Raw genomic sequence first — 23380 nt, forward strand, 5'->3', positions numbered from 1 at the left:
ACAGAAAACAAATGCCAGTAGCATGCCTCCCCATGTCCTACTGCAAGGATTGTGGAGCAGACCATAAGTACTACTAAGATAAAGGCCCTCTGAGATTTTGGTTGCATAATGTTAGAAAGAAGAGAGAATAACAGAGGGGGGTGTAGAAGCATGGATGTCATGGAGTGTGTGAAGTATGAAACTCTAATGTCCACCCATACTACCCCCTGACTGCAAACCCATGAATATATAGCCACAAAACTGCTTGTAAACCACAATGTGTAGGTAAACTGACCAGTCGTATGAGTCCTGCCTCTGGATAACCTGGGTGTATCTGTACAGCTGAGAGGTATGGCCCCAGCAGGATATGGCCATTCTGTGAAGTTGAGAAAAGCACAAGGAGGGGATCCCAGCCAGCATACTACTAAGGTGTTGCACCATTTACACAGAACCAGCAGTCTATTGTCTGTAGCTACCCCTCCACAATGGCAGGAGTGTGCCAGAATGTGTAGTCCAATGAATCCCTGTATCATACTGTCTATGTAGGTGCAATTGCTACCTCAGTTACATAGCCAGGTCTCACCAAAATAGGTCAGGAATGCTACTTCTGAATATACCAATCTGTCCACACAACATGCCCCAGAGACCTCAAGCACACTTCCACACTTTAAAGAACATGCATGTGGGACATGCGCACAACCCAGACACTGTTCATGTTATGGAATATAAATCACATGTATGTGAAGCAGTGCACATCACTGGCCACCCACAATAAAAATCTGGATGAGTGGATAGAGAATGCTATACCCACCCCTGGGGACCACTCCAGTGACTATACTCCTGAGCCACACTGGGGACTATTTTCATGTGGCCTGATGCCAGGGTATTCCCTTGGGCTAGCCTTGTAGAGTCTTCAGGCCCATTCACCTACTACACACCTATGAAGCAATGAACCTATGGATCTCAGTACTGGCAAGTGTGTGTGTGTGTGTGTGTGTGTGTGTGTGTGTGTGTGTGTGTGTGTGTGTGTGTGTGTGTGTGTGTGTGTGTGTGTGTGTGTGTGTGCGTGTGTGTGTGTGCGTGAATAATAATCTCAGTGTGTTTGGTTGATGAATATCCCCTGTGGTTGTGGTTATTAGAAATCGGAGGTGTGTCCAAACCACAACACGTACCATTCTCCATTCTGCAACAGATGTTGTAAATCAACATATACCTATGTACAACCCTCAGCCCTATAATCTGTGAGGCATATGCAGTCACTGTGATACAGATCGAGGATTTCTGTACACAGATTGTACCCTGCCTATGACATGGTGGATGTGTTACCACACTGCGATACCCCATGGTCTTGCTGCAGGGCCACATCCTGGTGACACACAGATGACTAGAACAGAAATGAGATACAGCATGTGAGAACACATTCACTCAGCACTTCACTTGTGGGGGGAGAGAGGGGTAAAGCTGGCACTGAATGTCTTGTCAAGACTGTGGCCAATATCTGTTGTCTCTGGATAGGTATTAGCATTGTGCAGTAACTTGCAGCACTTGTGTTTAATGCTGTGGAGTTTGTTGATGTAACTGTCAAAGGCTGTTATGACTGTCATCAGTGTCTGCTGCATGTCTGCCATCATAAATGCCTGTAGGGGATTCCATGAGGGATCCAAAGTTGTGTTTGAGGCTAATAAGGGAGTTCAACAGTCATGGGACAACACTTTTTTCTGCAACAGTGTCCTCCTTCTGATGTACACGTTAGTAATGGCAGGGAACCATCGCATTGTCTCCCAGTGTTTTGAGGACAGTGTCTGGGCCTGTTGGCTCTGGCTAGTACCATGCAATCATGTACCTGTTTGTACAGTGCATATGTATATGATTCCACATTCATGCAGCTATTTACCATTGCCATGGGTGCAGTGAAGGTATCCAGCCCTATTTTCTTAGCTGCAAAGTCAGCTTTGGAGAGGTTTTTCAAGGTGGTTACCTTTGTGGGGGGTGTGGCTGACATGTTGAGTTCCATGTTGATTACAGCCTGTGTGGCTCTCACTATGCAGGGATTGACATCTGTGGATGAGCAACAGTCCCATATTTAAGTAGTCAACACAGGTCAAGGTTGTTGCATCCTCTACCAGGGGTCAGTATGAGCTAGTCCAGGGCATTGGAAATGATGAATCTGAAAAGTGTTGGGCCACTGTACTGATGCTTGGCTACTTTCTCAAGGTAATGGAGGGGTAGTAGAAGATTCATACTATGTCAGTGCTGCGTTGGACCATCACAGATGGCAGGGTGTTAAGGAATGTGCATTGACAGTCTAGCAACATAGATGTGGACCCATAACAGGCTATGGTCTGTATTGCACTATTATCCCAAAGCAGTTGTACCAGAAGTATCTCCAATGCATTATGCTGGGATACTAGTCTGGAGGTGTTCCTAGCCATAATGAATGGAGACAACAACACCTGTGGGGGTGTGGTGTGGTCCATGTTTGGGGGCTGACACTGTGGAATGCATCATAGCCTTATACTGCAGGTCTGCTGTCTGCTGCTGTGAACCACCTCTCCATTACAGCAGACATGTGTCCTCCACTCCAACAAGTGCTGTGAGTGACTGCATCCTGACAGTTAGATGTCTACTGTTGAGCAGCATGACCCTCAGATTGCATACATGTCTAGCTGTTATGATGATAATAACATTAGGAACACTGCCTATTTAGGTATCATAGAGGTGGCAAGGCACTTAGCCAGTACCTGAAAACATAGCAGTGACAGATGTAGGACATCTGTGGCAAATCATCGGGTTCTGTTAATCATGTCATCCCAAGCAGAGAGTTACTGGATCCCCTGAGAATGACACATAACATGTAAGCCAATGTTGCAGTCACTCATCTGCTCAGGGCTACTGTCGCACCTGCCTGGACCACATAATCAGACAGTTCAACCATGTGTCTTGTCTTGTAGTCCAGGGAGGTGTGTCCCAAGTCATTCACACCCACATGGATACAGAGTGATACTCATAGTTGTTGTGGAGTGCCATGACTGGCTGTGTCATGTGTTGAATGCTGGCATGTGATAGATATGTGGCTGTTACCTGCTCCATATTCAGCTTAGTGAGTGGAATATGTGTGTGCCCCAGTATTGAGTTACTCATGATCACTGTATTGTGCAAAGTGGTTAGCCTTAGGAGATTAGGATGAGGGGAACACTGTGTAGGTTAAATATGCATCCCTTGGCATGTGCCATTTCACGGTGTCTGAGTGGGTGCCTGTCTTGTTGGTCTGTGCTGTTTGGGTAAGTATCCACAGAGTGCCTCTGAGAAGGTGGGTGTGTGCCTTTTCACTGTATGTCATGGCTGTCAAAGTGGGTGTCATGGTGGTAAGCTACATGTTCTACATGGTGTGGTGCAAGTGTTGCTCTTATCCTCTTGACCTGCTAGTCCAGTCTTTGCTGGAAAGTGCATATGTCCACATTGAGTGATATATGGGTAACCCTCACAGGTCTGAGTGTTTGGATCTTAGAGGGGTGGGTTGTCTGTGTACATGAGGCAGTTGTAACAGTGCCTCAGAATGGACACGTGCACCAGGTTAATGGGTGAAAGTAAAGATAACTGCCCTTCAAACATGCCAGGAGGGGTGGACACGACTAGTAAGTACTGTTGCTACATCTGTGATGAACGAGTAATGCTGATGGCTCCCAGGTGTGCAACACTTCTGGATACAATAACCTGAAGTGCCACACTATAATGCAAGTTGAAGTAAAAGACAGAAAGAACTAGCATGATGTTCGAATGGAACAGAAGGCAGATTGTCTATCACCTGTAATACCTTACCACAGCAGTTATCAGCTGCTTTGGCCATGTGAAAGTTCAGTAAGCTCTGTAGCGCATGCGGTAATTGTATTACACTATAGTAGACATACCTAGACAGACAGGAGTTCTAATCCCAATACTGGCAGGTGTGTATATGTATGTGTGTGTGAATCATGTACTGTCTGGCTTATACTATTTTTGACCTGTGTACTACCCTTTACACTTCCCTTCACTTCAATTTAGTATCCTGTTGATGTCATCCACCTTAGAAGTATCTTTGGAATAGGTAGAAACGTATAAGCTCTGTGACATGTCTGATAACTGAGTAGCACTATAATAGGAATAACTAGATAGGCAGGAGTTCTCATCCTAATGCTGGCAACTGTTTGTGTGTGTGAGGATCATATCTGTGTGAATTATACCATTTTGATGTGTATATCATACATGGCTGGTGATCACCTCCCACTGCCATTACTTTATAAAGTGTGGTAACAGCATCTGCCTCACATGCAGCAGGTTAAACCATTGTACAGTCCTCTGTACAGATGTGTCTGGAATATCCATATGTTTGCAACCTATATATGGTCGTAAGTGGTCTGTGAGCCTTAACGATGCCCATGTATGTGATATTATAGCCAAATAGGCCACACTGAGTGGACTGACACATATGGCAGCATGAGGTATCATACCTGACTGAAACAGCATGCTGATAGAATGCCTGCCACCCTCAAAGGTAGCCAGCCTTGTAGGTACAATACATGAGTCCAGATGCTTGGTTTTACAAGTGAACTGTTCCAGTTATGGGTCACATTAAAGGCTGGAAGAGGTGTGGACTGACATATTGTGGTCTTAATTAGTATGTAACAGGAACGCCTTGCATCTTAAGAGGGGTGTGTACACAGTTTATATCCACTGTATACCACTAATGTGTCACACATGTCTTAGGCTGTTTGTCCAGACCATTTTGCTGGCCTCTGTCCAGACGTCCTAGCACTGACAAGTTGTGAGGTATGCTACAGGAATGTTGAATTCATGTCAGATAGGCCTCAGTGCTGATCACTGTGATGCAATCCACTTAACTCCAGAACAAGTGAACATGCACAAAAAGCAATATAGCTATTAAGTGAACATGCACAAAAAGCAATATAGCTATTACATAAAACAATATTGCTATTACTGATGGTTGTGTGTATGGCAAATTGCATGCGCTTCACATGCCTAGGGTATTGCCAGGCAACAACAGAACAATGTCATACTCACCAGCTTCAGGCTGCTGTCCCATATGCAGACCAGAGGGTCCTAAGTAGTTGTGGGAGGGAGTTATTGTCAGCAAACTCACATGTGGTCTTAGTGCAGGATGGATACAGCATGTCTGCACATTTACAGTACTGACCACAATAATACACAATGTCCTGTCCTCACCATAAATGTGCACCTCTGTGCATTAGAAAACCCCATCCACAACTGCAATCGGACTTGACACATGGATGTAGATAAAATACAGATACATGTATGTCTGATACATTAGTGTACTACTCCCCACTGGGCTGTTACCTGCATGCTCCTCATCCAGTGTGTGTGCAACCCACCTCCACAATGCTTCCCTCAGCTTCATGGCTTGTGCGTTGGGCGTGTGCCCAAAGTTTGGAGAGGAGCTCCTCGGTGGGTGTCAGTGGGGGATGGATGGCTGGGCCCCCACCTGTGGTTAGCTGGTCCCTCGCTACAGCAGCAGCCCATTGATGGGCATGGCAGATGAGGTCGATGGCCCAATGCTTCACATGCTCATAAGTTCTGTTGTGCAGGCCGGCATCATTTACCCTGTGGACTACACTGTTCCACAGGGCAGTCCTCTCCCACACATCTTCTGCTCTCCATCCAAATAATAGGGTATAATGTCCAATCACATATTGGGTGATGGTGTCAGATTTCCCCAACAGAGAATGCTGGTTGGAGAGCACTCTGCATGTTACCTGGAAGACATAAACAGGAAAAAGGTCACAGGACCTCATACAGTTGCCAAATGCACATCATCAGTGAATATTACTTGCAAATAATCCGCACTACACCATAACCCTCCAAGTTATCATGGCTATAGCAGCTTGCATTACACTTCTGTTCCTGAGCTATCTTATTCCCCCCAATGTTGGACATTTGATTGCATAATCCTCTATTCTCCATTAATTTCTGTGTAGAGGGATGACAGTGGGCATCTTCCATGTGGATGGTGTGTGTGGTGGCAGATCTGTGTTTAACTGTGGTGTGTGATGGAGCTCTGAGCATATGCCTGAGTTCATGTAGGAGGCAGACACTGACATTATTATGCCTCATGAAGATATGCTGTTGTTGACATCAGTAGGCAATATGTACATGCTCACCACTGATGAGGGGAGGAGTGTGGTTGATGTGCATATTTCCATGTACAACTGGGGTAGACAGGGTGGTGATGTTTCCACCTAACCTGTGTGATGCAGGTTGCTTATATCCATGGCATCTGTGTATGAGGTGTTCTTTATCCCCAGTATAGGGTGAATTGTGTTGTTTCCTCTGAGACTTACAACATACGTGGAGACACAGTTGCAATTGCCCTTGGTGGTGTGGATATGTCCGATTCATAGTCCTAGTCAGCCTTACAGGATGCCACCCATGAAGTTACATGTTTGAACAGATATAGGTGGACTTGCTTCCAAGTAGTTGCTTTCACCTATGTGCCACTGTACAGCCAATGTAGCAACCTATTATGTGGTTTGTGTATTGCTACTGTCCACCAAAGGGGATTACTCTACCTTGGTGGGGGCTGGATATACAGGTCAGGTACTGCTGTGTCCATATTGCTACAGTGGATATAAAGGGTGCACACCCCTGTTACACTGCTTGGTATTTGTGCAACTGGAACATGACACCACAATAACTCATTTCAAATCAATTCCCACCTGTAATGTCACCTATAGCCTGTACAATTCAATTGAAAACATAACAATCTGGTCTGTGAAAACATATAGAAATAATACTCAGTACAATAAGCCAGTTGAATGAGTGTGAACACACAGCTGATATGTTGTGTATGCACCTCTTGAAATGGTTACAGCATTCATCCATCTTGGTCTGGACTCTAACATCATGGCACATCTTCACTTGGCAATAGTTGCTTACTTTCTTAGAAACACCTTTGATTGTATTTCAATGGAATTATACAGGTTAGGGGTCACATTCAAGATGAGAAACATTATGAAATGATCTTTTGTGGTTTGATTGTCATACAGCACACAAACCTGGCATTCCCACAGGGGTGTGCACACTTGTGCTATCCACGCTATATAAGTGTTGCTATAGCTGGTAGTGGTAGACATGGACAGAGAGTCATAACACAGGTGGACACTTCTCTGATTAATACCTGATAATCATGCCTACTATAGTACCCATATCAGTGTCAGGGCAATGCAACAACCAGTAGCTGTACACATTTATGTCTGTTGTATGCACTGACACCGATATTACACACATGTACAACATGCACAACCTATGTAACTGACTGCTTGAAACCCATGTGATTAGTTTTGTGTCTTCCAGCTGAACATATGCATACATATATGTGCTCAGGGGATACCTGGTATACATTTCTATTCTATGTTAGTATGGCACACTGTATTTACAGTCTTGCTCCTCAATCATACATCTCAACCTGTTACAGCAGTACATCTGGACAATGGTACACATAAATGGGTGTCAAAAGGGACATCAGTATTGATTCTGTATTAATATAACTGCACCATACATTAGTATGTTAATTACACAGTAGGGATTGACATAACTGTGAAAACCTGGAAGATGTCCAACAGTCATAAGTAGGCTATTATGTTACAATGTCATTGCTCACAGACCTGCCATTGGTTTGGCTGACATAACACAGGTATATGTGTATGTGACTACAGATATCAGTCACACAGATGTGCTTATAGTCCAGCAGAACACTACTACACAGTTGAATGTTATTAATTCAATATATCACATGCATTTCAACACACATGTCTGCAACAGTACTTTTCTATGCACATGCCCTATATAGGTCTCTTAGCTTTACTAGGCAAACATGTGTCATACTCATAATCACAGGTAACATGGATATGGAAAACATCCCATTAACTGGCCTAGCAGTGCGCAGTCACAACTGTTTGACAGACACCCCTGCAGTTGTTGTATATGAACTGTCCTTTCCCAGGGTGAGTCAGGCTCCTGAGCTGTGATCCTACCTCACAACCTCTCACAGCATCACATCTGGACAAAGCCTAAAATGATTTCATTTATTTATGTTTATTTTACATTTGTTAACCGGGGGTGTCTGACTGAGCTGAAAAGGCCCTTTTTCAGCAGAGGCCCGGGGAGAAAAGCTCCACAAAGAAAAATTACAGACACATTTAGTTATTTAAACATGATCAGTATACACACAAATTACAAAATACATGTTTTTACAGTGGTATGCGGCACATAAACAGTTACAGTGGAGAGAACAAACAAAAAAGTATTAATTTTAAAAATAAAGGTAATTAATAGATTTGTGGTGTACAGCTGAAATTTGGAACACAGGTAGAATACATACAGAGTACACAGGTACAGTACATACATTGTAGATTAGCCAGTGCTTGTGAGTAAGATTGAAAATTATTATCGAGTGCTCTAAATTTAGTATGTATATGTTATCTGCTTTCACTAGCCTGGGGAGCAATCATGGCACTGCCAACTTTGCTTGAGATGTTGCCTGATGAGGTCTTTAAAGGAGGCTTTGGATGATGTGTTTTGAATGCTAGTAGGGATAGAGTTCCATCTTTTAGCCACTGAACTACTATATAGTGCATCTCCAAAGCTATTGTAGCTGTTGATGATTTCTAGTAGTAGTTTGCTTGATGATCTAAGAGGCCTTTTGGCTGAGTGATGTACTAGGTTTTTGAGGGCAGGACACTTATTGGGGAGGTAATAGATAGAATGGCAGAGGCAGAGCTGATTGTAGGTTAGGAGGTTGGGCAGTTTGAGCCAGTGGAGCTGTCTCAAAGCAGTACAGTGATGAGTTCTATATGAGCAATTTGCAGCAAAGCGGGCAATTCTATTATAGCAGGCTTCCATTTTGCTTAGTTCAGTTTTGTTGAGATTAGTCAGAATAGGAGATGCATAGAGTAGGGTGGATAGAAGTTGGGAGCGAGCAATGGCTGATCTTGTGTTGTTGGTAAGAAATGGTTTGATACGGTAAAGTGACCCCAGTTTGGCATGTACTTTTTTAATAGTTAAATTGAGATGACTATCACATTTTAGGTGGGAGTCTATGGTTATTCCCAATAGCTTAGCCTGTGCCACTGGAGCAATTGGAGTAGCATTTGTGGAGTAGCTAGTGAATTGACTGTTACTGTTTTTGTTAAAACTGGTTATAATCATAAGCTGAGTTTTCTTTGGAGTGAGGATAAGTTGGGCTTTGGTAAGGTAGTTTTCAACATCAGAGAATGCTAGTTGAGTTGTTTGCAGGAGGGTGGGAATGCTTTGTGCAGCACAGATTAAGGTCATGGCATCTGCATACTGAATTATAGATGCATGCTGTGTGGAGGTATGGAGGTCATTTGTGAAGACTGTGAATGGTAGTGGTCCTAAGATAGAACCCTGTGGGACTCCTATAGTTATGGGCAGCTGAGGAGAGAGAATTTTCCCATTTCACAGCTTGGTACCTGTTGGGGGATAAATAAGGACAGACTTTAAATATTCCTGTTACAAACTTACAAAGTTTGTAGAATTATACATTTTGCATTACAGTGAATATTCGTAAGGATGTGGAGTCTTAAACTCAAATGTTTGTCATTACCTGATGACTTCAGTCCTCAGGTATTTTCCAGAAAAGTACAGATCTCAGGAGGAACAGACAAAAATATAAGATGGTAAAAATGTGGACTTTCTGTGAAGATCTGTACAGTTGAGAGGTATGTCTGTGATCTCTCCCACTGCAGAGAGGGCCAGATGCTATGGCCATAGCAGCTGTTTAGCAGGACATTCATACTCTGTGCACTACAGGGCTAGAGCTAGTTTGAAGTGGTGGCAGCATGGCTTTTGTAAGTGAAGCTCATGACCAGGTGATGGTCTGTGCACCTATTGGGGTTTTGCACTTCCTAACTGCATGCAGATCAGCTGTGTAGTTCTTCCATTAGCCAATGTAATGGCAATACACTCCTATAAATGAGTACTGCATGTGGGCATTATCCCTTTCCCTTACTTGTGAGGAAGACATCCTGGAGTTGTGTGAGCTGCTACCTCTTACAACAAGACTTGTGGAGACAAGACAACTAAATGGTAGAGAAGGTTATTGCTGGAGCCAGGGCTGTGTTACAAGTTTATGTGTTGCCCATACCTTACTTGGATAGAAGGAAGTTTTTCTGTTCACCTGTGAGAGAGGGGAGCTTTGAGCAACCTATCTGTCCCTGGAGGAGTGGTTTCAGCCCAGAAATTAGTAGTTTATTGGCCATTTTGGACTAATTTCTATCTCTTTCACTTCCCAGCTATAAAAACCACATTTAAGCAGTTTTTGCACTTGTATTCTGCTCAGCAAGTGCCTTCCAGGTGTTCTGCAGAGTCTACAGCAGCAGAGAGAAAAAAGAGTGACTTTGGAGTGATTAAGTATCATTTTTCTGCTTTTCTTGCTGTCTTAACTAATTCCGCCTAAAATGCCATTTTTTTTAGCAAATCTGTGATTTAAAAAGTTTGTTATTGCTACATATTGTACTTATTTGCTGCCTGCACTTGAATTAAGTCATTTTTGTGTTTAAATAATCTGTTTAACTGATGTATGCTACACACTAAAGTGTGATAGCCTTTTCTGTGCATTTAAAGTGTTGTTTTGATTGTATCTACTCTATTTTTTGAAAAAAATATATATACTTGTTACCCGCCTTTCTGAAATAGTATAGTCCAGTTTTCAGGTTATTGCTGAAACCAGGGCTGAGTTACAAGTTTCTGTATTGCCCATACCTTACTTGCATAGAAGGAAGTTTCTCTGTTCACCTGTGAGAGATGGGAGCTTTGAGCAGCCTATCTGTCTCTGGATGAGTGGTTTCAGCCCAGAAGTTAGTAGTTTATTGGCCATTTTGGGCTAATTTTGATTGTATCTGCTCTATTTTCTGAAAAAAAAATACTTTTCATGCCTTTCTGAACTAGTATAGTCCAGTTTTCAGGTTATTGCTGAATCCAGGGCTGTGTTACAGGTTTCTGTGTTGCCCATACCTTACTTGGATAGAAGGAAGTTTCATTGTTCACCTGTAAGAGAGGGGAGCTTTGAGCAGCCTATCTGTCCCTGGAGGAGTGGTTTCAGCCCAGAAGTTACTAGATTATCAGCCATTTTGGGCTAATTTCTATCTCTTTCACTTCCCTGCTTGCGCACTGGGCAGCGTCGTTTAGCTAGAATTAAAGTATTCTCGGCTCCACAAAGTGTACTCTTCAATTTTTCCCTTGGAACTAGACAAACCTTCAACTTTAGCACTCAAACCATTCATTTCACAGTCAAGCACTTGCTTAAAACTCATAGCAAGCACTAATTAACCCTAGCACTAGACCTCCCCTATACTGTCCAGAAGGACAAGGCTCTCTATTCGTCCGCACCAGTCAATCAGAAAAACAGCTTACTCTACCTATTCAGGCATGTCCAAAGGGCAGTTTCCGGTGTACTCTCCAGTCCAGCTGGTGAATCTGGGCATTTTGAGGCAATGTTACAACTGCCTCATGTACACAGACAACCCTCTCCTTCTACCACCAAACACTAATATATGCGAGAGATGCAATTATACAGCCAAACTGGAGGCAAAGCTCTCTCAACCCAAGACTGGAACTGACAGGCAAGAGGAGAAGGGTAATACTTGCAACACACCACCAGTCTCACATAGACCTAATAAACCAACACCGGCAAATAACACACATGAATACATGAAAACATACTCGGAGGCTCTAAATAAAAATCTGCAAAAGCAACAGAGACCTCCAAAGCAGACATCCAAACAACCTCCACACTCCATCACCAACCATGAAACACATACTTCACATAATCAGTGTGCCATGCAATTACAGCCCTTAATGCAAAATAACATACCCAACACATTAGTAATAGGCGACTCTATAGTCAGACACACTGATGTCCCACTAACTAGGCTGAACAGGGAGAAGGTTACATTTAGCTGCCTGTTGGGTGCCAGAATCCACCACATAACACAAGCACTCAGGTCACTCCAGAACAAGTACAAATAGAATTCTGTCATTGTCCATGTTGGTGTGAATGACCTGAGATGTAACTCCCTGGACTACATGAAAAGAGACATGGAAGAGCTCTCTGATCATGTAGCCCAGGCCGGTATGACCCTGACCCTGAGTAGTATCCTGCTCTCACCAAGAATGATGCCACAGTATAAAGAAAAAATTATCAATTTCAACAACTGGCTAAGTTTCTGGTGTCATTCAAAGGGGATCCAGTATCTGTCTGCCTGGGATGACATGCTCAACAAGTCACGTTGCTTCGCTAGAGATGGCTTGCACCTGTCACACTTAGGCTTTCGAATACTGGCCAAGGCTCTTGCCGCCCCCATAGTGCCTTTGTTAGGCAAGACTCAAAAGACAAACCCACCACCATAAATAGCACAAGTAACCAAAAACTGAGGGTAGTGCTACTCAATGCCAGAAGTCTAAATCTCAAAATGCACGCACTCGAGGCACTTCTCAGTATGGAGAACATCAACATCTGTGCATTAACAGAAACCTGGTTTAAGGCTCCTGAGAGCTCCCCAGCACTACTAGGCTATAACTCATACCATACCTTTTGGCCACAGAACCAGGAACAAAACACAAAAGACGGTGGTGTATCCATATTCATCAAGGATACCCAAACCTCCAGGTTAGTGGGGCAGCACAATGCATCAGAGATCATCCATGTGCAACCAACAATGGGCAAAACTGCAGTCCAAATTGTAACTTGTTACAGATCACCCACTATGGCCCAGAACCCCCATTCCACAATTCTGGAGACACTGGGAAATATGAAGGTCCTACCAAACATCCTAATACTGGGTGATTTCAATTACCGAAACATAAACTGGGAGAACTACTCAAGTACTAACTCCCTTGCCTAACGCTTCCTAGAATTTATAAACTCGAACACCCTGAATAAACAGGTCAACATCCCCATCAGAGGGAACAACATATTGGACCTGGTCATCACCAACATGGGTGACCAGTGTTCCACACCGGAGGTCAACCCCTCGCTGGTTAGATCAGACCATAGACTAATCACTCTAGATATCCACATTCCGTCCCCCCACCCCCAATCAAGGAAACCACCATGAAAAACTTTCCAAAAGCAAACTTCACGTTACTTAAGACTGAGGTGGAAAGGTTCATAGCCCCCATGCTAAAGGACAATGCTATCCAAGCTACTGAAACCTTTACAAAGGCACTCTATGAACATCTGCAGGAATGCATGGATCATGCTATCCCAAGTAAAACCAAGACTCACTCCTCCAAGAAAAAGAAACCAGTCTGGTGGACCCCTGCCATAAACAAGCTATACAACAGAAGGAGGAAACTAGTACAGAAAAGAGTAAAACCTCAAGAAGGAAAGACATCCCTGATCAGTATCAACAAGAAACTATGATCCCTCATTAAATCATCCAAGGTTAGTTTAGAAAGAAAAATTGCCAATGACTCCAATGATAACTACAAAGCATTCTTTAGCTATGTCAAGAACCTAAGTAGAAACTCTCAGATCTGCTCTGAGTTAGTGCAGAATGGCACAAAATACACTGAACCGACTGATATTGCCAACATTTTGGCAGATAGGTTTAGTGAAAACTTCACCCCCCCTTGCCCCCTAAAGGGCCCATAACCATACCAGAAAAATGTAGGGCCCCTTCAATCACCAACACACAGGTTAAAACAGCCCCATCCAAAGCCAGAAACACATCTTCAATGGGACCGGACGGTGTCCCAGGCTGTGTCTTACAAGAGCTCCAAAATTAACTAACCCCTCACCAAAACACACTGTTCAAGTTCAGCCTGTCTACTGGCTATGTACCCACAGAGTGGTGCACAGCAACAGTTATCCCACTCCACAAAGGTGGAGCCACAATGGACCCCGGGAACTATCGCCCTATAAGCCTGACTAGCCTGGTCTGCAAGGCTATGGAATGCATCATCATGGAACTCATTAACAGAGACATTGGGAACCTCCAATCCTTGGGCCCTACCCAGTTTGGCTTTGTTAAAGGCAGATCATGCCTCCTAAACCTGGTGGACTACTTTGAGATGGTTATCAAGGCATTAGATGAGGGAAAGGACGTCCACACAGTCTACCTAGACCTCACAAAGGCTTTCAACACCATTCCCAATTCTAGTATTATAGACAAGCTCACTGGCTTGAACATAAACCCCTACATCACAAGATGGGTTGCCAGATGGCTCATGGATAAAGCCCATATGGTGAGAGTTGCAGGCTCTATGTCCAACTCTAAACTGGTTTCAAGTGGCGTCCCCCAGGGCTCAGTCCTAGGACCCTTCCTGTTCGGTATATACTTCTCAGAGGTACAGACAAGCACAGGAGGACTATGGCTGACCAAGTTTGCAGATGACTGCAAACTAGGGGCCATAATTGATTCTCCAGCTGATACAGACACCCTCCAGATGGGTCTCACTGAGACGGATACCTGGTGTCAAAATCATGGCTTCAAGCTAAATGCCAAAATGTGCATAGTCACCCCTTTGGAAAAAGCAAAGTACCTGCAAACTACCACATAGGTGGTAGTCCCCTAAATACAGAAAATGTAATAAGAGATCTGGGGACCCAAGTAGATAGTAATCTCTCCTTTGATAATCATATTGCCAAGGTGGTTAGAAAATCCTTCTGTGTGGCCCACCTAATCACAAAAGGGTTCCCATCTAGTACAAAAGAGGTTATTGTCCCGCTCTACTCATCACATATTAGACCCATCATAGAATACAATGCCCCATTTGGGATGTACCTTTCAAGACACCTGCAACAGCTGGAAAGACCACAAAAGTACCTCACCAAGAGGATTACTGGCCTCAAACAGATGCCCTATGCAGCCCAACTCAAGAAAACTCCAGCTGTACTCGGTTGCATACCGCTTACTCAGAGGTGATCTCTGCCTGACATACAAGGCCATGTCCAACCCAGAATTGATGGACATGCTCCACCTAAAAAAAAAAAAAAAAAATCCCGGAGAGCCACACACTCTAGAGATATAAACCTCACTGAAACGATAAATAGGACATGCTGGAGGGATAGTTTCCTGTCCCAGAGACTCCCCATGCTTTGGAACAGGATTCCAATATACATCAGGCAGAGCCCCTCACTAACACTCTTCAAGAGAAACCTTGATAGGTGGATGGGAAAAAGAAAATTTACACCAGGGATCACTGCAGTGGCTCTGCTGGACAGAGACACAGGGAACTAATCTAAGGGGGTGGCGAAAGCCAACACATTCTGGCTAAGCTTATAAATGCCCTTGGGCAGATAGCCTAGTACTTACCTATGAACCTATGAACCTAAGGTTCAGGATTTAGGGGTATAATGTGAGTATTGCTGTTATAGGTTTGGAATACTGCTAGTTTAATAGGGCTTGTCTGCACATGCTACTTCTGCATGGGTTTCAGTCTGACAAAGTTCTGTCTCTCCATAACTCTCAACTGTAGGGCCATTCACATAATGGCCACAGGTTAGCCTGTTATGTTTGGTCTGTTCCCCAGAGAGGTGTTGTCCTTGGCAAGTCAGTAGCATACTCTGACAATTGCATTATGTAAAGGGTAACATCCATTTGTTTATCTGACTTTATATCCCTCAGAAAAGATATGTTACAACAAACCCTGTAACACCAGCAACCTTGTCAGTGTATAACAGCAATATTCCAAGTATGGCCATGTATCTGGGCCTCTGACCACCAATTATGTTAGGCTTTGTTCAGATGTCATACAGTAGCAGGTTGATAGGTATACTGGTCTATCATTTTTTAGTGCTGTAATTCCTGCAGAGTGGAATGGCTGGGAAACATGTTGAAGTCTGTACATTCAAGAGGTTGGTGTATAGAGAATGGTCTTAGATGCAATTGTAACATATTTTATGTGGGGGACAGTAACACATGTTTTAAAACTTGGCTGTTAGAACATGTGAGATATATTACTGATAAGAAATATGACAATTCTATAGCCGTACATTTGAATAAATCTCACCATGGGGACAGTAGTGGGTTCCAAGGTACTGTTTCTGAAAAAGTCTGTTCCTCAGTTTGATGAAACATTCATAAAAAGACAATTGTTATGCACAGACTCAATGTATTAATATTAACTGTGATACTTTATCCCATAGATAATTATGTAATTAGGTGTTAATTGCTTCTTTGGGTTGAGGCATGTATTTCTGGTGATGTTTACTCCTTGAAGGCATTGGCCAAGACATCAGAGTATAACAAAAATGTGTGATTTACTGGCTGGTTGTATTTTTCTTTACTATGTTCAGACATTTTATTTGTTTTGCTAAGAGTTTGTTGTATGTCTGGCCATTGTGTATGGCCTATCATGATTTTGTAGCAGTGTACTGTTCACTTATTTATTTGGACTGTGGGGGTGGGGGCAGATGTGAGTGTCACGGCTGCTTTTGTATCCAACTGTGCATGCTGTCCCAGTTGTGGGTGGTCTGTCAGCAGTATATGTTTGTAAGGGCAGTTGTGGACATGTAGGCATACATATATAAATAAATATGTGTGTGTGTGTGTGTGTGTGTGTGTGTGTGTGTGTGTGTGTGTGTGTGTGTGTGTGTGTGTGTGTGTGTGTGTGTGTGTGTGTGTGTCTGTGTATATACATATATATATATATATATATATATATATATATCTATATATATATATATATATATATATATATATATATATATATATATAAATACCCAAACAGCATATCCAGCACTCGAACTCAGGAGACATAGGCAGCAGTTAATCCAAGCTTTATTGCATTACACAATCCCCCAAACCGGTTTCGCTACTGAGAGCGTCATCAGTGGGTACAAAAATGCGTTAGTGTACGCTATTTATAGGAGACTTGCTGTTTCCATCTCTTAAAAGTGATACAATCACAGTGCCAACCCTATAGATATATATAATATAATATAATCAGACTAACCTTCTAAAAATTTAAATATATATATATATATGTGTATATATATAAAAAAAAAAAAAAGAGAGAGAAAAGAAGAGAAAAAATAAATATAATAGATGATAATCCGTATATAACAATTATATTAAGACTTATAAAATGCAACAAAAAAACAGGCTTAAATAATGGGAAGTATACTTGCTGTGTTCAATTCAAGTCAGTCACAAACGGTAACCAAATGTTCCACAAAAAGGTATGAAGCTGTAACCTGCAAACCGCTTTACTTTGCGAACTCTTAATCCAATAAAAAAGAGAGTTAAAATCACCATAGAATGTTCATTCGAACCTACTCATCCACTGGGCAATAACTTGTAGAAAAAACACGCAGCCAGCATGTAAAAATAAATCCAAGCGTCCAGTAGAAACCACGTTTATTAAAATAATTAGAACACAGGGCTAGCGCTTTCAACGAATCTTCATCAGGCCACTAACAAACAAACATACTAGCATCCATTTTATAGCAAAATGCTAGAGTCAACTACTGATGTCACATCCTGTTTGCACATCCTGAAGTCAACTCTGATGTCACATCCTGTTATACATAAAATATTTAAACTGACATCACTTTTGTAGTGAAGCTACAAGCAACTCTGATGCCACATCATACTAAATATAAAATCTTATAAAATGTTTTAAATTATTTAAAATATTTAAAATATATATGCAGACATTTTGTAAACAGTGTGCAATAAAAATGTTCTAAAATAACATTTCACCCTACTTTAACTGCTGCTGCATGTAACATTCAAAATGTTTTAAAATAATTTAAATATCTATGTAACCATCTCATAGACAGTATGCAGCAAATAAAGTATTTCACAATTACATACTATCTTCCTATAAATACTGCAATTATATGCATACTAGTAAAAAATGGCACGCATGTTTAGTATTTAATAATAAGCGATATAGTCCCATTTGAAATACTTGTATGTATAAATGCATGTTTAAAAATAGGGATCAAATTATTAAAGATATTAATATCTACACATGAGCTATTTAACATAATTATAACTGTACAAAAATGATCATTCAAGAGACTGCATCTAAATTATGTACAGCGTGTGCTTCCAAATATCATAATATCTGTAACAGCAAAAATCATTCAAAACAGATATGTGCACACGCAAAGATGTTGATAACAGCTGATATAATAAACATAAAAGTACATGAGACTAAAAGTGCAAAATCATGTGAAATATGTATACTGGATGGAAGAGGATTACATGGTATATCAGCATCTTTCATAGCAATTGGCCCCTAATAAGCCTGCAGAGTAAAATACAAAGACAACAATGGAGACAGAAAATGGAAAAATATGGGGTATGAACATGTTGTAAATATAAGAGTAAAACCAGCCAGAAGTAGATAAAAGGGTGGCAGAGGGGTGAAAGCTTCAATGAAGTTTCCTAGCTTTAAGTATGGGTTTGATGGAAACTCTGTCATTGAGGCCTGGGTACAAATCAGCCCTAAGCCTGATGATCCATTTGGCCTCAATCTGTTCCGTGGTGTTAAAAATATCTCCTCTTCTACGAGATAGAACATTGTTTTGAATCACTTGAAACAAAAAGCTATGTTGGGTAGATGTATTAATTACATGCCTAGACAGAGCATTTGAAGAACATCTAACTTTGATTTTATATAAGTGTTCCCTAATTCGGTCTTTAAACTTTCTGTCCGTCTTCCCTACATAAAACGCAGGGCAGTGTACACAGGTTGCCAGGCACACCACATGGCAGGTCTCACAAGTGGCAGAGACTGTGAAATGAAATTCTTGTCCTGTAATAGGATGATTGAATTTATCAGTTTCTTTAATGAATTGGCAATAATTGCATTTTTGACATTTTTTAGTCATTTTATGTTTACTAGTTGTATTTATGTCAAACCTATTCGGACCACATAACATTCTGTGTAAATTCAACTTATTTTTATATGTAAATTTTGGTTCTTGGCTCAATATCTCAGAAATAACTGGATCTGTTAGCAAGATGTCCCAATGTTTTCAATATATGCTTTCAATACTATTTACATCTTGTGTAAAATGTATCGGTATTCTGATAACTCCACTGCTAGTTTTGGTGATGCTACTATCATCTCGTTTACTAGAGAAGTAGGGAGAAGCCCTGCCTTCACTCAATTCACCTATGATACCTAAAGAAGCATCAACCTCTGTTACCGTGTAAGACCTGTCTATAAATTTATTCCTCAAGTCTTCTATGCCTATCTTAAAGCATGAGTCTTCAGAAAACAGCCTGGATACCCTCATGGCTTGACTTTTGACAATGTTACCAAAGACATGCTTAGGATGCATGCTGCTTCGATGGAGAAAGTTATTTCTATAGCAATCCTTTCGAAAAACTCCAGTGTTAAGTATACCATTTGGTAGTTGTTCAACATATACATCTAAATAGGGTATGACATCTTTGGAGTTAACCATGGAAAATCTTAAAAAACTGGTGTCTTGATTTATTTTATCATAGAAAGACTTCAATTGTTCTTCATCACCCCTCCAAATAAAGAAGAGGTCATCTACAAACCTAGTGTAGAAAGAAACATTCTGACAAAATTCCTCCATCTGAAATAGAGAAGAAACTTCCCAGTAAGCCATAACCAGGTTGGCGTAGCTATTGGCACAAGAAGTGCCCATAGCTACGCCATCCCTCTGAAGATATACTTGACCATTAAACAAGAATATATTATTTGTTAATACAATTTCCATCAATTCCGTGATAACTTCTATCCTTCCTTCGGAGAATGTGCCATCTCTGGTAAGAATCCTACTTATGCTATTGAGTCCCTCATGATTAGGAATAACAGTAAAAAGAGAGTTGACATCAAGTGTCACAAACAGTTTATGCTGGAAACCATCACTCACCGAGGTATTTTCATATAGTTTAATTAGGAATTGTTTAGTATCTTTCAGTATGTGTATGTACTTGTCCACTATGGGTCTTAATAAGGACTCTAAATAGATGGAAATCGGCTCGGTGATTCAGCCCTTTCCTGCAACAATTGGCCTCATAGGTGGATCCAAACCATTTTTGTGAATCTTGGGTATTCCCTGTATAATGGGTATTGTAGGATGTTCCACTACAAGGTATGTGAATAATTCTTGATTAATCTTACCCTCATTTAACATAACATTTAATCTACTAGAAACATCTGATATGATCCTATTCACTCTACTATCATTGATTTTCAAATAAAAGACAGAATCATCCAGCATATTGCACATTTTATCAATATAAAACTCCATATCCATGATAACTACAGGACCACCTTTATCGGCTGGTCTTATCATAATGGTCCTATCATCTTTCAGGCCATTGAGTGCTTTCCTTTGTACTGGTTTCAGATTGCCAAACCATCTTTTTTCTATTATTTGCATCATTTTCATATAATCCTTGCTCAACCAGTTTCGAATAAGCCTCGATAAGTGGGTGGTTGCATGGAGTGTAAGTACTTGGTTTTCTAAACGGATGGGGTAGACTAGTGCTGTTGCGAAAATCAACCTTCATTTGGAGGTTCCGCATAAACATTTTCAAATCAATAATGCTATTTGTGATATCGCTTCTACTAGAGGGAATAAATGTTAGACCCTTCTCCAAGACATACTTTTCTTCTTCCGTTAAAAGCTTACTTGATATGTTCCACACTATTGATTCTTGGTCCCTTGCCAAATCTTTTTTAGTGTAGGACCAGCCTGTACTGGTCCTGCTGGTCTCTTTTTCTGCCTTCCCCTGCTCATAGACCGTTCCCTTGCCCCCCCACCCCCTCTCCATTGACTGGCGATGGGGAAAGGGACTGATTCAGTACTCATACTATTGAATCTAGTTTTGGCATCCATGCCTAGGCTGATTTTATCTACTGTTTTCAGATTTTTATTCATAATCTTATTAACATTATCGTCCTCAATCTCTATATGCTCACATATATCTACCCTTGTATTGGCATCTTCAAATACAGATATATTGTGAACATTACCAGCGGGGGAAGAGCATGTATCATTAGTACCATCCTGATGTATTATGGCTGTGGTAACAATGGTATTTTTCTTACCCCCTGTCTGTTTATCTATGACAATAACATTAGAACCATCAGCATTGGTATCTGGCCCATCTCTGGCCAGACCAATATTAGTATTGTCTTTCATTTCATTTTGAGGGCGTGTGTTCTTCCATCCCTTGGCTCCATTCTCCACTCTGGGCCAAGTAAAGACATGGCCTTTTTTAAAATCGTCCATGTCCCTTCTGAGTTTATCACGTTTTTGCTGTAACAGTTTTTTCTCATAAATGAAAACGCTGTCTAACATTTTGTCAATAGATGCTTCTACCACTGGTCTAGGGTACATGGTAGATAAGCTCTGCTGTTGCTTCTGTAGTTTCTCCCTCAATGATGTTTCATGAGGTAAGAAGTAATTGTTCATTAGCTCCATGTACTTCAGGCTGGTATCTAAGTTTAACTGTTGCCATGAATATAACAAATCTTTATACACAGTACCTGTAGTTGGCATCTTCAGGATCCTTAAACCCCTTGGAACGATTTTGCGAGTAATGCATGTTTCGAAGTGTTGCCTCTGCAACTGGAGGCGTTTCAGTTTAGGGAAATCTCCTTCCATTTCTTGTACTAGAGTTTCAAGCCCTCGATAATCTTCTTTGCAACTCTGTTCATCATAAGTCTCAGCCAATGGACTGAAAGATAACAGTGGATTAATGTCACTTGTAACAGCATCTTCAAATCTGCTCTTAACATTAGATGTACCTGACTTGGTACTTCTAAGCATATCAGGATTGTAAGGTAGTTCAACTGTTGAATTTTGACTGCTTCCCTCAGCCATGAGTGCGTGAGCAAAAAATAAGTCACGTAGTTTAAAAACAAAGAATAATGCTCACTACACTCAGTTCGCCTGATAATAAACAAGACTTATAAAATGCAACAAAAAAACAGGCTTAAATAATGGGAAGTATACTTGCTGTGTTCAATTCAAGTCAGTCACAAACGGTAACCAAATGTTCCACAAAAAGGTATGAAGCTGTAACCTGCAAACCGCTTTACTTTGCGAACTCTTAATCCAATAAAAAAGAGAGTTAAAATCACCATAGAATGTTCATTCGAACCTACTCATCCACTGGGCAATAACTTGTAGAAAAAACACGCAGCCAGCATGTAAAAATAAATCCAAGCGTCCAGTAGAAACCACGTTTATTAAAATAATTAGAACACAGGGCTAGCGCTTTCAACGAATCTTCATCAGGCCACTAACAAATAAACATACTAGCATCCATTTTATAGCAAAATGCTAGAGTCAACTACTGATGTCACATCCTGTTTGCACATCCTGAAGTCAACTCTGATGTCACATCCTGTTATACATAAAATATTTAAACTGACATCACTTTTGTAGTGAAACGCTACAAGCAACTCTGATGCCACATCATACTAAATATAAAATCTTATAAAATGTTTTAAATTATTTAAAATATTTAAAATATATATGCAGACATTTTGTAAACAGTGTGCAATAAAAATGTTCTAAAATAACATTTCACCCTACTTTAACTGCTGCTGCATGTAACATTCAAAATGTTTTAAAATAATTTAAATATCTATGTAACCATCTCATAGACAGTATGCAGCAAATAAAGTATTTCACAATTACATACTACCTTCCTATAAATACTGCAATTATATGCATACTAGTAAAAAATGGCACGCATGTTTAGTATTTAATAATAAGCGATATAGTCCCATTTGAAATACTTGTATGTATAAATGCATGTTTAAAAATAGGGATCAAATTATTAAAGATATTAATATCTACACATGAGCTATTTAACATAATTATAACTGTACAAAATGATCATTCAAGAGACTGCATCTAAATTATGTACAGCGTGTGCTTCCAAATATCATAATATCTGTAACAGCAAAAATCATTCAAAACAGATATGTGCACACGCAAAGATGTTGATAACAGCTGATATAATAAACATAAAAGTACATGAGACTAAAAGTGCAAAATCATGTGAAATATGTATACTGGATGGAAGAGGATTACATGGTATATCAGCATCTTTCATAGCAATTGGCCCCTAATAAGCCTGCAGAGTAAAATACAAAGACAACAATGGAGACAGAAAATGGAAAAATATGGGGTATGAACATGTTGTAAATATAAGAGTAAAACCAGCCAGAAGTAGATAAAAGGGTGGCAGAGGGGTGAACGCTTCAATGAAGTTTCCTAGCTTTAAGTATGGGTTTGATGGAAACTCTGTCATTGAGGCCTGGGTACAAATCAGCCCTAAGCCTGATGATCCATTTGGCCTCTATCTGTTCCGTGGTGTTAAAAATATCTCCTCTTCTACGAGATAGAACA

The sequence above is a fragment of the Protopterus annectens genome, chromosome 13.part0 (genome assembly GCF_019279795.1).
Source record: "Protopterus annectens isolate FY-2018-M chromosome 13.part0, PAN1.0, whole genome shotgun sequence".
Taxonomy (NCBI): Eukaryota; Metazoa; Chordata; order Ceratodontiformes; family Protopteridae; genus Protopterus; species Protopterus annectens.